The 16835-nt window shown below is 30.5% G+C and overlaps 1 protein-coding gene across 1 annotated transcript in view; it reads left to right on the top strand.

Moving 5' to 3' along the window:
* Positions 1–2203: 2203 nt before the first annotated feature.
* The window catches only part of LOC129917815 (trophoblast glycoprotein), a 72944-nt gene continuing 58312 nt past the window's right edge, over positions 2204–16835 (top strand). The window contains exon 1 of the mRNA XM_055997989.1: positions 2204–2912. The gene's annotated coding sequence lies outside the window, so the exon portion shown is untranslated. The remainder of the gene's footprint in view (positions 2913–16835) is intronic.

Raw genomic sequence — 16835 nt, 5'->3', positions numbered from 1 at the left:
CTGAGAAAGTTCAAAGTGAGGAAAAAATGGTTCTATGGGAGCGGGAGCTACAACAATTGTACCAAAAAGCCAATGATTCGTTTGTAACGTCTTAGAATTTAAGTATATAAATGTAAATGTTCAATTTGTCACTGTTACGAAAAAAAATAATTTTTTGAGTAAAAGGGAATTTTTTGGGACTTTTTACAAAAAAACAGCCTTTTTCAAAAAATTATTTTATGAAAACTCCTTATTTTGGTTTATATTACTTTTACATAAATTTTCATTAGGAAGGCTTGGCTAATCATTTTTTTTTTCGTCAAAAAAAAAACCCTTTTAACCATGAATTTCTTGTCGACACTATTGCTTTTAATCTCAAATGTAACAAAACTGCTGAATTACAATAGAGTATCATTATTACCTTATTCTTAGTTTTTGCAAAAGGTGCAAATTTTCTTTACATTTCAAAAAAACACCCTTTGAATTTGGAATAATGAAACTATTTTGACATTTTTATCAAAGTTCGAAAGGGTACTATTTATACTATAGAGTTTATCGGACTTATCGCGAATTTTTCATATTTGCCCAAAAAACACACTTTCATCAAAAAAACTTTTAAAGAATTTTTCGATTCCTGGTAAAAGTTATAAATGTAACATTTTTACCAATGTTCTTTGAGGTGCCATTTTTGTCCAAGTTTTTGTGGTACTAGTTCGAAATTTCATTATTTCTTTAAAAAAACACGCTTTCACTCAAGATATTTTTTTAAGGTTTCTTAGATTCTTAATTCTTACAACAACAAATTAACCTTTTTCATCAGGTTCAAAAAAATTAAAAAGTATGTCAGGTTCATCCCAAATTTCATTAGAGCATCATATTTTCACATTAGAACCTGTTAAGACCCAATTAATTCACTCTCCCTTATATTTCAAATCTCCATTAAAAATGAAAAATCTGTCCAAAAACATACAATTTTTTTTTAATTCCCCTTTTTAAATTGCGACTTTAAATTTAATGGAGTGTGAATAAATTGGGCCTAAGTGTTTTTTAAATTTGAACAGAGTTGCCAGAACAAATGCAATGATAACTCCTCTAAAATGGCCTTAAACATGAAACAATTTAATTCTACGAATCATTGCAATCTACGAAAAAAAAAAGAAAACAGGGTTGCCATATAATTCTTACTAGATACAGGTTCCTCACACACCATTTTGCAAATTAATTTCACCTTTTCTAAAAATTCATTTGCAAATCAAATTCACCTTTTCTAAAAATTATATTTTTTTTTCTGTTTCGCTCCATATAATTCACATTATCTTATGTTTTTTTAATATTAATAATTGTAGGAATTTGTCTCAGTTTGCAAAAGGTGAATTTGATTTGCAAAATATTCGTTCGTATTTTTTTCGTTGGCTCTTACACAAATATTTGATATTTGGTCACACTAATTCAATGTTGTGGTCTTTGTCTCCCACCTCACACATCAACTCTATACCTACTCCGCACCAACATGAATACGCATTTAACACACCGAGACCGACTGGCTCTGTGCGCCTCCACTCTCTCCCAAAACTCCAACCATCACCGGCATGGTGGATGACGGCGCGCGGTATCCACACACATAAGCTGGTATGTGCAAATATACAACAAAAAACCAACAACAATTTGAACACCCTACAAAGTTGTGAATGATTTGTATGTGTTAAATTTGGGGGGACAGAGTAGAGACAGAGAGTATGTAGAGTCGTCGTCACCAGTTCACCACTCACCATAATCATAATCATCGACATCGTCATAGTCAGAAAATCGCCCATTCTGGATACTATAGAAGTCGGCTTTTTCATCAACGTGAAACAACACAAACAAAACAGAAAAAAAACTTACCTCACTTTGACTTTATTCCAGTCGAGTTGGGTTGTCGTTAGTTTGTCGCTTTGGCATGGTAAACCAGCTTCAGTCCTAATGTGATGGTAGTGCTCTGCTCTTTGGCTACAACAGCTTCTACAACTGGCTCTGGCTGTCAGTCTGTTTATAACCGGTATACGGGTGGGGTTATGCTATTCCGTTCGTTCCAATAACACTCCGATAAGACTTCACATTTTCACGTTATTTTTGTCGTCGTTGGTTTTTCTCGTTTGTTTCTCGCAACAAATTTTTAGATTCACTACGAATTCTCTCGTCGTTGGTTGAAGTCGAGTCGTTTGTTCATTCGTTTGGTGTTGGTTTACGGAATTCGCATTTTTTGGTTACACGTTTACGTAGTTTTTTTTTTCTTGGTTGATGATGATTTTTGAATAAATTGAAATCATAATTCGCTAGATTTTGTGATTTTAGTGGATTGCAAACCCACTTTGGTGTGTTTGCGTGGTGTGGTGAATTTTTTTTTAATTTTTTTTGGGCTTTTACATTGAATTAATTTTTATTCAAAATAAATAATGCATCATTCCTGACGAGCATTCTGCATTTTTATGTGAATTTTTTTGATATATATCCTATTGTCGAATTGCATATACTACATCACCTGGGTACAACTCTGGTGGAATAAAAAAAAGTAATTATTCAAAGTGACACTTTTAATTTCGAGGTGAAATTAAAATTCTACCTGTCAAAGTAAATAATAAAATACAAATAGTTGCTCCATTTGTTTGTTTTATTTGTTTTCTCTGTTTCTGTATCATTTTTTTTATTTCTTGTTTTGTGTCTATTGTATTTGAATTAAATGTGGATTACGTATGGAATGCGTAATTAAACCGTTTTAAAATAAAACAAAAGTGGCGCCCAACAGAAGGCTATTAACTGTCAAAATACAACTTTCTCTATCTCGATAGATAGAATTTGGGACAAGGATTTAAAAAGGATTATTTCTTACAATTGAGAAGGAGACCATTTTCATTATTATTCAGAAGCAACAAAGAGGAAAAAGGAAACAGGAGGTGAGTTCTTTTAGTAACATTTAAGTTTAAACATGCGGTGGCGGGAAGAGAGCGTTCCCTGTCTTTAAAAAATGATAAATCGTGTTTTAAGTTTTTTTTTCTATTTGTTATCTTTTGTGGGACAACGTCATTTTTCTTGAATTCGTTTTTGCTCCTCAAACTGAATTAAGTGGAATCAAATTAGCAGGCAAATTCTTTCAAAAGAAAAAAGAAGAAAAACAAAAAAAAAAAAGGATGAAAGTTGATTCCGCGATAATAAAGTACCACAGAAAGAGAGGTGGTTTGTCGGTTAGGTAGTGTGTAGGTAGATGAAGGTAGGCAGGCATATCGTCAGTCCGGTTTAGGAGTTATGTGGGCAGGTTTCCGTTTTATTTTTGCTGGTTTATTTTGAGTGGAGGTCTTGAGAGAGAGAGGATATTTTTTTGGTTTCTTTTTAGTTTTTTTTTTCTTGTGAATTTGTATCCTCTTTTTGAAACCTGCTGTGTCGTGTGGTGAAGTGGGAAGATGGTCATAAAGCCCTCAAAACGCAACGAAACGCAGAATATAAAATCGTCATTATCGTTCCGTTTATAGCAAAATTGTGTCCAGTGGTAGGGATTTTTTTTTTTTTGTTTATTTTTATTTATAATTTTGTTTTTTTTTGCATTTTTGTGTTACTTTTTTGATATTTTTATTTTGTGTGTTAGGTTTACTTTGAGAAGAGAGATATTATTGATGGCCATGTGGATGGGAATTGGAATCTCTGGTTGTTTTAAACTCGTTGTTTTTTTTTTTTAATGCTGGCTGTCTGTTGGTTTTGGTTTGGCGGTTTTGTCATTTTTTTTTTTTTATTATTTTTTACTGTTTTTTTTTTTTTATTTTTGGTTGGGATTCGATGGAAAAACTGGATTTATTTCTTTGACTTTTTTTTTGTTTTGTTTGTGGTTTGGTTTCATACATTTTTTTCCGTTTGTGCCTATTTTTTGTCTTCTTGGGAAGTTAAATATAGTATTGTTAACAGGTTGGGATAGCGTTTTTTTGGTTAAGTTTCATTATGGTAATAAAAATGGTTGTAGATGATAGGTATCATCTTATATAGGTTGTTATTATGAGACAGACAGATATAATGAAGGTTTTGACTGGGTTTGCAAAGAATTGAAAAAGAATCAAAATAAGAAAGAAGAGGCTTTTATTAGAGATCAGACATATTTTTGTGTGTGAGTTTAGATGAATCATAATTTCATGATTAAACGTGATACCTGATTTGGAAGGTATTGATACTTGAAGATTTCATTGTTTACGAATTATTGTTGGCTTTTTGTTCAATAAGCGTGTTTTTTTTTTGTCAAATTTCTGCATTCAGGCCGAAGCCGACGGTAAAAATGATTTATTAAACGGAGAAAAAAAACACCTTCAACAAGCGGATTTCTGCATGGTTTTTTTTTCAAGATTACTTCCGTCTTAAATCAAGCGGAAATCCACTAAATTTAATATGAAAACCTCCCTTTCTATGATAATAAGATGATTCAAATCTTAAATTAAGTGGATTTCCGCTTAATTTAAGACTTAGCTCAACTCGGCATAGGAACCATGCAGAAATCCGCTTGAAGGTCTTCTTCCTCGTTTAGCTATCCCAATTTAGAGTTGCAAAGTGAACGGACTTGGCATTAATTTATAAGATGTATGCAATGCTATCAATTTCAATGTTTTCACAAAACCGCTATAAAATCAATCAGATTTTAAAGCTCTTTTTGTTTACAACTCATTTTTAGTTGAAGAAAAAAAGGTGTTAAATTTTGTTTTACTCGATTGAGAAACATTTCGAAGCTCAAGGAAACACAGCTGTTATTTTTTTTCAACCAAAAACAGTAACTTAAAGGTGGTATTTCATGTCCTTTTCATTTTGGATTTGACAATAAATATGACTTTCCTCGTACTCTTGTATTGTTCAAAAGGGGAAACCGACGAAGTTACGAATACCAGAGTTACGGGCGACAGAGTTACGAGCGTCAAAGTTACGCGAAACCGAAGTTACGAAAAACTAGAGTTACGAATTCTAAAGTTATGTTAAGCTATGACATGTGATTTTTGGGTTGGCAACAATTGCGAGGAACGACATGGAATTATGGAAATACAAACAAGAGATTAACATTTTTCTCATTGGTCAGAACTAAATGAGTAAAGCGAAAATGGGTGTTATTTAATCTTGTAGATAATATGGTTTTATTTTTGTGAGAAGATCGCAAAAACGTTGAAATAAAAAAAAAACATGAGTATACTTATGTAAATTTGGGGGACATAATTGAATTTAACTTCTTATTTGTCCAACTAATATTGCAAATACGTATTTTTTTTCTATTAATTAATATAATTATTCATAGCCACTTTGTTATTATTTATATTAAAATAATAACCAAACCACCCATTTTTTTACAGACGTTATTTTGGTGTGGTGAACTGTTGTTGCAATTGTTGCCAACCCAAAAATCACATATCATAGCTTAACATAACTTTAGAATTCGTAACTCTAGTTTTTCGTAACTTCGGTTTCGCGTAACTTTGACGGCCGTAACTCTGTCGCGCGTAACTCTGTTATTCGTAACTCCGTTACCATTTCGTTCAAAAGCATTCGACATGGTGCAATATAATGTCCTTATTAATTAACTAAGTTTTTCATTATGTTATTCCCTGCGAATATAAATTGAAAGAAAACAGGCAGTGATTCTAGAGAACGTTTCATTAAATTAGGTATGCTTATTTCACCCGTGGTATTCCTCAGGGTTCTATACTGGAACCATTTTTATTCTCAGTTTACATAAACGATACTGCCTATTGTATGCCGACTCTATTTCTTTAAACACTTTTATGCACGCACATGAAATTTAAATTTATTATTATTGTCCACAAGAACACATCGAAAATTATTCATTTGAATTTGAAGTAAATTAATGTCTTTATAATTAAATCAAATTTCTGTTACCTAATAGTTTTAATTTTACTTCGATTCCATTATTTTATATAAGAAATTCAGTTCTCCATTGCAATACATTTTGACACTTCAACGATAACTTAGAGAATTGAACGACAAAAAGGTATTTAAGAAGGAGTCATTTGTAGTCAGGGTTGTAAAAAATCATTATATTTTAAATGCATTTAAAAAATCGCATTAAAAAAAGTATTCATTGAAACTGAAAAATATTTGCATTAAAAAAAAATTGTTATCGCAAATGAAAGAAAAAATTCCCTTGAAAATAAGATTTTTATAACATATAAAAATATTTTGCATTAGAAAAAAAAAAATGATTGTAAGTAAAATTTTTCTTAAAAATATTCTTCGAGTATTAAAAAAAATATCTACATTACCTATTTCAACTATAATTTTGAAGCTTATATAGACTAAAATTGTACGATATTCGACGAATATTAACCCTCTGTAGGCACACCTCTTTTTTGTGACGTGATGGGCACACGGGTGCGAATTTGGTTTATACTTTTTTATGTCGCTAGAACTTTTTTCGGTCTCAATATTTAATAGAGAATCGTATATGAAATTGATGTAGAATTTTGCGAGGAATTCGAATATTGTATTCACATTTCCGAAAAAAATATTTTCACCCCTATAAAGAGACTTCTTTGTGACCACTTTTTTGAAAAATCTTAATTTTTGTATTTTTGTCCTGCCAAGTTCGCACCCGTGTGCCAACAGAGGGTTAAAAAAAAAATAAATTGATGCACCAATTTTACAGAAATTTTTTTATTTGCAATAAATTTTTTTAATGCAAAAAATTTGTATTTGCAATTTTCAATGCAATTTGTTCGTTTTCAATAACAATTTTTTTAATGCAGGATATTCTGTTGCAATAAATATTTCTTTTCTATAATTTTCTTTTCATTTGCAGTAAAAATTATTTTTTGCTTTTTTTTTTAAATTTATATTTATATTGTTTTTTTTAGCAAAATTTAAGATTCCTTCTTGGGACCATTTCCACATTACCGTAGGTGGCCATTTTCTTGTATTAAGCTTTGGATTGGAACAAATAAATCATCCTTCCTTAATAAAAAAAAATCCTGATCCTATTTATTACGTATTCCATCACCATAGTAAATAAAAAAAAATCCAATCTCAATTTTAATTGCATAAATATTTTATCATATTTCAATTATAATTTCCCAAATGTGTCAGTCCATAATTAATAATTATCCTAATTATATCGATTGAGTGTGTGTCTGTGTCTGTGTTTACCTTTAACAGAGTATTTATAGTATCTAAACTCTTAACCTTAAACCTTTTTGCAGAATTAAATCCTATTATACACAATCTATGAATGTTCGTTTGTGTCAAAATGTTAAGGATATAATACAACTATAACATCCCATAAATTACCGAATTCTAAATGACTTTTCCCAATGCCAATGCCCTTCTGACATCTCATTCCATCTCTCTGTCTCTCTATTTCTCTTTCATAAAGACCCCAAATATATGTAGAATAAAATACAGTTATTCCATATTTGTATTGTGGATATCGCATTGGTTATTATGGAAAGGTATATAATTTCGTAACTGACAATTGACCTTTTCCAAAAGTGCCAATGTCAGACAAGATAAGGGAACAAGCAAAAAATCATATCATCATCCAGTCCAGAGGGATATAGGAAGAGAGGAGAGTTGTGGGCCTAACGAGTGTAGGAAGGAATGTGTGATAATATGGTTGGAGTAAATCCTCAATTATGATTCAAGGGAAGCCCCATAAATGACTCTCTGTGTGTATACGAGTATAACAGCAAAACGATATTCTAGAAAAAGATTGTTATATTTATCTTTCCCAGGGTTTCATTGATAAAAGCTGCTTATTATGTGATAATTAGTAAAGCAATAGTATTGGTCGAAAGTTTTTAGACGTCTATTCAATATTTTTTTTGACATATCAAAAATAATGAAAATAGAAAACTGTTATACTGTTTTGTTTCAAAAACAATTTACACTTCTATAAGGCTTTTATAAGATTTTTTTTTATTCTTTAAGGCATTTTTAACAGTTCTTTAAAACAAAATATCAAAACAAAAGCTAAGGCATTGACTCTAGAAACTGAAATTTTTATCAAACTGTTATACTTAATTTTGACAGCTAAAAGTTCATATGGCAACCTTATCTTTGTATATGTTTTTTCTTTTGTTAAACAAACGTTTATAACTTTTGACAGCAACTGTTCACAACACTGCCTGTCAAGTGTAAAAAGAGAAATTTTCCTACATGCCACGTTAAAGGTTAACTCTTGGGTTAAAAGAATTCCCAACTCTTTTCATCCTACTCCACCTCCAACCAACTTTTGAAATAAAATGTGAACTTTTGTTCAGTTTTATATAAGTAGTTTTGTTGTACCTAGTCGTGTGGTATAGATGCTACGTGAGAATTTTTTATTTTTCCATTACATTCCTCGATTGGGTTAAGAAAATGCAACGATTGTGTAACATGTGCAAGCCATGTCGCCATGTTAAAACAAATATTGAAAGAAATTGTACAAAAAAAAAAATACAAATAAATTCCTGACGATTCGACTGAAATTTTAATTTCCTTTAATCCATTTGGATTTTGTGAATCTGCAGGGTGTGCCGGATTAAATGACCAATTATAAAAATTTCACGCCATTTATTAGGTTTAACGGTTAGGAGAGAGAGTTTTTGGACATTTTTAATTTGGCTAAGATATGCTTGGTGATTGTGTGGGCCATTGAAAGTCAATATTGAGGGTTCTTCAGATTTCTAGACTTTGCGATTTTGGTTTTTCGGGGTTGCGAGGTTTATTTCGCGAGTTGTATTTCCATGTTTTTTATGTGGTTTGTAAAATCTTTAGAAAATCCGCTCTAAATAAAGGAAGACAGTTCACCAAACTGCTCATAAATGCGAAATTATGTAGAAAAAAATGTTTCCTTTGTCTAGAAAAGTCTTGCAAAATCATTTTGTTTCGTTATTTGCATGTTTCTAAGTTTGCAAACAGTATTTCAAGACAAAATATAAGTAACAAGTAACAGATAATTTTAATTAGTCCAAAGTTTGCTTCGCAGGTCTTCGTAGATGTTTTTTTTTGTTTTTTGCATTAAATTGTTTGCGAAGAATGCGAATTGAAAAAATTAATTTAGAAGTGAAATTAGCAAACATTTAGCAAAATCTGCATAATTGACAGAAATGAATTGCGGATAAATACGAAACATAAAATTAACTCAGAAGCTTAATCAAAATCAAATACGAACTTTTGAAAAGTCGCTGCTTCGCAATTCTGTAACTAAAAATCTATGCCAAATTGCATGCGCTTACAATGGATTCATTTTGATTATTGTTTGCATTTCTTTCATTAAAAATGTTCGGAAAATATGATGCATAAAAGTTGCTTTAACAAAATATGCGAAATTGTTTAATTGATGTGCGAAGTTGAATGAACATTTGCGAAACATTTAATTTTTTTATTTGAAATGAAGTAGAGTAGAATAAATAAATTAAAAAATATTTGAACAAATTATTTTAAGTCTTTTCATAAAATTTCACTTATCATTTGATTTCGATTGAAATTAAAACTTTGCAAAAAGTAGTATTTTTTTAATTGAAAAATAAGTTTAATGAAAATTTCAAAATAAATACTAAATATTGGTTAAACTTTGCTAGGGTGACAGTTAAAAACAAAAATTCACTCAAAATGTTTTGCGAAATCTGAAACTCTTTTGCAAAATATACTTTTGAATGCAAATTTGCGAGTTTTCAAAATATATTGAATGGAACTTTTGGAAATAAATTGTATCGAAATGATAATTTTGCTATACCTATATATATAATTCTTTGAATAAAGTAAGTTGAGTTTGCGAAAATGTTAAGAGACGGAATAAAATTTCACAATGAAAATTCTTGGGTCTATTTTGAAATTTTCACAATATTCTTCAAAACTCCAAACTCCACATTAAAACAATTATTTGCTAAAGCTCTTCCTTTCAGATGCTCACATCATAACACACATTTCACCATTAGCCTTTTCGTATTTTGAAAATATTTGACTTTTATTTAGATACTTAAAAAACCACTGCACTTAACTTTTATCCTTATTTGAGCAACTAAACTAAAACTCTGTTTGCAAAGAGAGTTTAATGATTTCACAAGAGTTACTCATTTAGTTTTCGTTTCGTTTCGAAACTATTTACAATCAAAAGTGATTTTAAAATCCTTGACAGAGTCCTCTGCTGCTCCACACACCAAAGGAAACCAAACATCACATCCCTGTGTGTGTGTTTTGTTTACCTTCCACTTTTATTTATCATGCTTTTTCTATTTAACAACGAAGTGTGCAGAATTCAAGGAGTCAACGTGTTTTTTTTTTTTTTTGAAAGAACGATGATACTAGTAGAGAGGGAGTTTTGTAGCTTTTTGGAGAGTAGCGAAGTAAACGTCAAAGTGATTTAAGGATTCCCCATCAACATTAGGTACATGCTACTTTTCAGAAAATCCTTTTTTTTTTTTGTGCTTTCCTTATAACTTGTTGCCAAATCCCTTGCGGCAGATAGTTTTCCCAAATTGAATCCTTCAACCGAATGACGGAACATAAATCTTATCAAACATAAAATTCACTCAGAAGTAAAGTATGTGTTTGGCCACCATTACCACCACCAGCCAGCACCACCATCATCCAACAACGGAAACAGGATTCGGGTTACTTTAACAACATCTTGTTTAGTGTTGTATCCGGGAGAATAGGGGTTACAATTCTGTTTATATGGTATAAAAGGACTTATAAGGTTTCAAATTATATATAGAGAGAACCCGTTAAGGAAAAACATCTATTCACTTTGTTGGATGTGACGAACATGGGTGATCCATCACGACAAAAATATCAATTTCAGTTTCTAAGATTAAGACATTCTTTTTTTGGGATTCATTTTATTTTTATATCATTTTCAGTTTTTGGGTAAATTTGCTGATATTACAATTTTATACTGTCACGTAAAATTTATTGACATTTGTCTACATTTCTTACTGTTTCATGATTCAAAGAATATCAAGATTTTCCGATCAACTAATGTTGAAAAAAGCATTGGACCTAAAGCACAGCCTTGTGGTACTCCACTATGAACTTTAAGTTCTTTTCATACTTTACCTACTGTTGTGGAAAATTTATCAAGTTGCATTTCCACTATTCTATGTTATGTTTATGATACTTGTTTTGACCTAGATAAATAGTCAGTTTTTAACCTTTTCAGACAAAGTAAGGAGAAATCTGTTTAAATTAACCTTTTAACCTGTTTAAATGTTAATTAGTTTAAATCTCTTAATTGAATTTAAACGAAAAGTCTTCATTAGACTTTTTTTTAGCTTAGTTTGTCTTACCTTAAACTGTATACTAAATAAAATCTACCAAGGATATTCTTTTATAACATATCCTTTTTTCCTTTTTTTGTGATTTTTTTTTTTTTTTTTTTTTTTTGTGACTCGCATTCATTCCTTGTGTGCACCATAGAGAGAGAGAGTCAGATATACGATGTGTATTTGCGTATATAAACCACAAAATCCCAAGGCTTATGTTATCCGCACCGCTTAGCAACTGCATATGAAAAGTTATTGGGCAATTATACAGACCGGAGCAAGAGTAAAAAAAAAGGATATATACAACAACACGTTTGCATATTACCCAAGTGTAGAGATATTCTGTTTTTCTGTATATTTTCATGATTTTATTTTTTTTTTTGTTTATTTATTTAAATCCTTTTATAATCTTTTGTTTTTTTTTTTTTTTAACATTAAATCCTGGAATTTATGTTTTCTTAGTTTTTTTTTTTTGCTGTAAGTAAAATATATAGGAAGAAGGAAGAGGAAAAGAATTTTTTTGTTTTTTTTTTAGCATAAATTTCAATTTGAAAAAAGAGTTATATGGATAAAATGAGGGGTAAAATAATAACTTGTGTGTATAGAAACGAGGAGGGTTTATTTTGGATTGGAAATTAATAGATTATAAGCAGGGATAGGATCTTGTGGACCTAAAAACTTAAAAAAAGGCAAAATAAAACTCCCAAAAAGGCATAAAAAGGCATTTATTGAGAGAAAAAATGAAATATAAAAATTAATTGTAGTAATTTGAACAATCATGATTTTTTTAACAAGTGCCTGTGATTGTCCTTTAAGAGTACTTTAAAGGGGCTTAAAGAATTCTCTACATCTGTAGAAACGAGTTGAGCCGAATTAAAGCACTTTTTTTTCGAGGGTGCTGTTTTCAAATCAGTTATTCTTTTCTTCTTCTTTTTTTCGTTGCTGAGATATTCACGTATTGTTTGACGTAAACACCAAATTTTAGCATTTACGTCAAAATTTTTATTGCAATTTATGAAAATTTTGAGAATTGTTTTGACATACATACGTCGATGTTTTTTTTTGACGTACAAACGTGTATGAACAAAAGAAACTTCTGATTTTCATGGCGTATACGGCAAACTCATTTTGGACAAAAATTTAAATATTTTGAATACTAAACGAATTTCAGATGTCCAATTACATGTATGTAGAAAAGATCAATTTTAACTATGTATATATTAACTAAAAATCAAAAAATGCCGTATACGGCACTTAAATACTAGGGCGACGATATGCATACATGAATATTGTAAATTGAGTAAATCCTAGTACGCAGCTGAAGCGAGACGAAATTTTCCATACAAAATTTTCCATACGAAATTTTCACGAAATTTTGAACGAAATTAAATTTGTTTTGTTTTTGCTTTAAGACTTATTTTCTGATGTTTTTTCTTGAATTTTTTTATTTGTGGTTTTTTTTTCTTTAATGTGTTCGCTATTGACTTTGGAGACTTCAAAATTTTTCGTTTCGCTTCAGCTGCGTACTAGGCGTAAGTTAGCTTGAGTAGTTAGCTTTTGAACGTGCCGGTTGACGGCCGCGCAATAGAACGTAGAAGGCCTATCGAGGTATCCGTTCGGAGAATTGATGGCCCGTTCCGATCGGAACTTACATATCTTTCAAGGTATCCACTTCTGAACAAAAAAATAAAGTATACAATCGCATTCATTTGACACATGTGTCAGCGCGATTTATTCAATAAATAAAAATCCTTGTGATGCTCAAGTCTTCTTAATTTCAACCAACCTCTCTTGCTATTTCCATTTTTATATTTCTTTCTGTGAAATTCCACTTTTCTTAAAATATTCCGCAACTATTTTATGTCGGAGAATTTCCGATGAAATTCAAAGCACAACTGTCAAAAAATCTTTGTTGAACACACTTCATCGCAATGCGTTGATAGGAGCCTAGTTTCATCGGAAGATTCTCCGATATGTCAATCGGAACGGATACCTCGATAGAAAATTTCTCCGAACGGATACCTCGATAGGGCTGATTATATTGAGAAAGTAATATATTGAGTAAATTATCTTTTTGTTTGTATATTTGAGTGTTTTGTGTGTAGGCATTACTTTAAAGACTCTAAAAAGATAAAAAACATAGGAAAAGGCAAAAAAAAGGCAAAAACAGGAGAAAAGGCAAAAAAAGGCAATAACGAAAGAAAAGGCAAAAAAAGGCAAAATAAAATACATATATTTGGCACGAGGGGGACGTGAAACGTGTTTGTTTTTAATCTATAATGTCGTAGGATTAAGCAAGAAAAAAAGGCAAATTCCACAACATCCTATCCCTGATTATAAGCATACCTATATTTTGAGAAGAATGTAAAAAATATGAATTTAATGGGAGGGTGGAGAACAGAATCGAGACAGACAATAAAAAAATAAAAAATAAAAATAATAACAATTTATATTTACTTTTCTAATACTCAACACAATCTTGATACTCTTTGGAACCTCATGGCACTTAACAACTTCCTTTTATAATCTGTTCACTTTAAGAGTCTTTCAAAGTTTGTAATGCAATTTGTACACGGCAATTCCGTGTACAACCGCTATGACCTACCGAAAATTTTAGAGTCGTAATCAAATGGTTGCAATTTCTGATAGACCATTCAAGAAATATTTCTTAAAAATAGTTGGGACAGCAAGGCGTCGCACATAGGAGTATTTGCAGTAAAAACCTGGTCATAAGTCGATTTTCTGAAAATCAAAATTGACACCAAAAAGTTTGGCAAAGTGGGTGCAAAATAAACCTGTGTCAATATGCTGCACTCATTTTTTTGTTTTTCGATGGTGTCTTGTTAAAAAATGAGTTCAAAGATAACTGTTACTTCTACCTCATTTTTATTTGAATTCGAAGTATTTTGGTAAGTGTTATTCTATATGCGATATCGAAGTGTTGTGATAGAAATCTAAAAAAATTTAAATGGAGAATTCTTTTTCGGTTATTTATTAACGATATTAATAAAGCTTTGAAAATGTTAGATGGTTTTTTCTATTTCAATTCAGGCTTAGAACTAGTATCTAAAAACTTGATATTTTTGGTAAGTTATTATTTGAACTTTAATGATTTTGTTTTAGTATACCCCGTTATTCTGCGATGAATTGAAACTTATGAGTTAGTTTATATATTCTTTAACACAATGCAACAAAAATTGGGTGCTCTTATGTGCTCTTTAGAGAATCGAGGGTCAATTAGTTTTTCACTTTCTGATAGAAAATACTCCTTACTTTATGCAACGTTTTTTATTTGTAAATTAAATTTACTGATGTTATTAGTGTATTTTATTTTGGGTGATCTTAATTAAGGTTGGGGAAGAGAGAAAAGAAACTGAGAATTGCGTATTAAGGATGAGGAAAAAATTTTGAGGAAAATAATGTCGACAGGCGGAGTACAGGCCATTAATCAATTTTTTTAGTTTTTGGTAAAAAAATAAAAATAACAAAAACTAGGTTTATATTGTATTTTTTTGTAGGAATACTCATTTTAAACAGAAATAATAACAAAAACCACGAAAAATAATTATGGCCAGGTTTTTGATGACAATACTCCTATGTGCGTCGGTCCTGCCTTAAAAGTATTCTTGAAAAAAAAAAATTTGAGACCCAAAATAAAAAGTGGTTGAGATTTTTCAGACCCCGTACCAATTTATAGACAAGCTTTCAACAGTAAAATACTTTCAAAAAAATCGTTAAGACCCTAATTTGTAATCCTCATAGGTACATTTTAAATTGCTTTTTTAAATTAAAAAAAAAAAGAAACTTTTGACACTTCGAGTTTCATTTAAAACGATGCTATGTCCTAAGTAAATTTAAATTTATTATTCACGAGATATTTTTAATTTTTAAGACCCACAACAAATTTTTCACCTTCTTTTTCTAAAGTAATTGTTTACAAAATATTGAAAAAATAAAAGATTTTTGGACCTCATTTATTTGGTCACTTCCGCAATAAAACAAAACATTCTAAAACAGTATTCATAAGTAAATACATGGTAGATCTTATGTCTATAGGTCATTTTTAAAACTACGAAACAAATGAAACATTCATTAAACTAAAGTTTTTGGACCCCTTTTTTTAGTTGTAGGTACTAATAACTAAATAAATAGATACTATGACCCTTCTGAAATTTTAAGTAAGTAGCATATTGAACGGTGTAGGTTGTATTAATTTTTTCTAAATAATCACACTAATCACAAAGATGATATTAAAACCCAATGAAATATCAAAAATATAAAGATATTTGGGGTCTTTGGAAAATTGAAATCAATTTTGAAAAGAATGAAAAAGTTTTTGGGCCATTTAAAACAGTGACACGTTTTTCTTTCTTTTCCTAACATTCCAAAAAATAACAATTTTATTTTTTCAGGTTTTTTGACAAAAAATCAATCAATTTTTAAAAAAATCCTCCTAATCCATCGAGTGAGACATCAAAAAAAAGGTTTCCCTAAGCTCTATTCATAACTGAAAACTAAAAGATTTTTGGAGTTCTGGTTCCTGAGATATTTATAACCAAACATTTTTTTTTTCTTTCTTTTCCTACCGAAGCCGATATTTTTTGTCCAAAGTCTCAAAACAAGTTTTGGTTTACGGATATGAGTTCGCAGTGAACAGGCCTAAGCATTTCGGTTAAAACATTTTTTTCACATTTTTGAGAAAAAATAAAGGTTTAACCCCTTGCCAAAAAATTCCATTTTTTTAAATTTTCTCAAATATTATTTTTTGTACATATCTATGACCTTTTCTGAGGCGTACGAAATTTGTCTTAAATCAATAGATTTCTGTTTAACTTTGGCAAGAGAGCTGATAACAAGGAAACGATTTATCAATATTTGATCGACTTTTAAACTTCAAATTGTATATTCAACACATAATCAGAATCTTTACACAACAGGGCAAAGCATTAAATTTCTTTTGTAACCCTAACCCTTTTTATGACTAACCCTCAAGAGGACAAGTATTGGATTTGAACAAAAAAAATATCAAAAGAAACTTCCTGAATTCCATAAACAACCTTACACATTACATTAACCAACAAACAGATTGGTTGGACTCTAAAACACTGCACTGCCTTACCATAAAATACATCCAAATTTTGTAAAGGTGACTACCTAACGCATTTATAAATTCAGGTAGAGACTAAGCCTTGGAAGATTTTATAATTTATCTATGATACCCATTGTTTGACGCTGTCACTTTGACAGTTCATAGTCACAACACTTTTATTCCCTATTGATTGACAGATCGTTAAGATAAAATAACAATCTACATTACCGACTAAATGTGTGTCAAATGTATTAAGTAAGCAAAATCTTTATCTTATCTCAAAATAATATCAAAAACACCCACAGCACGTAACTACGTGCGACCTAGTTGTTTCTTCTTTCTTCGTCATTTTCTTATTCTTCATTTATTTATCCACACACTGACTGAGTTGATTATCCTGGTCTAGCAAACAATAATGCTTATCTCTTACATTAATCTCTAAATAAGTAGGCGTAGACTTCAACGATGACGATGCCGATGTCGATGACGATGAGGGCGGGATATCTAATTTAACT

Source organism: Episyrphus balteatus, chromosome 4 (genome assembly GCF_945859705.1).
Source record: "Episyrphus balteatus chromosome 4, idEpiBalt1.1, whole genome shotgun sequence".
Classification (NCBI taxonomy): Eukaryota; Metazoa; Arthropoda; class Insecta; order Diptera; family Syrphidae; genus Episyrphus; species Episyrphus balteatus.
This window is presented reverse-complemented; position numbering and strand designations above follow the sequence as displayed.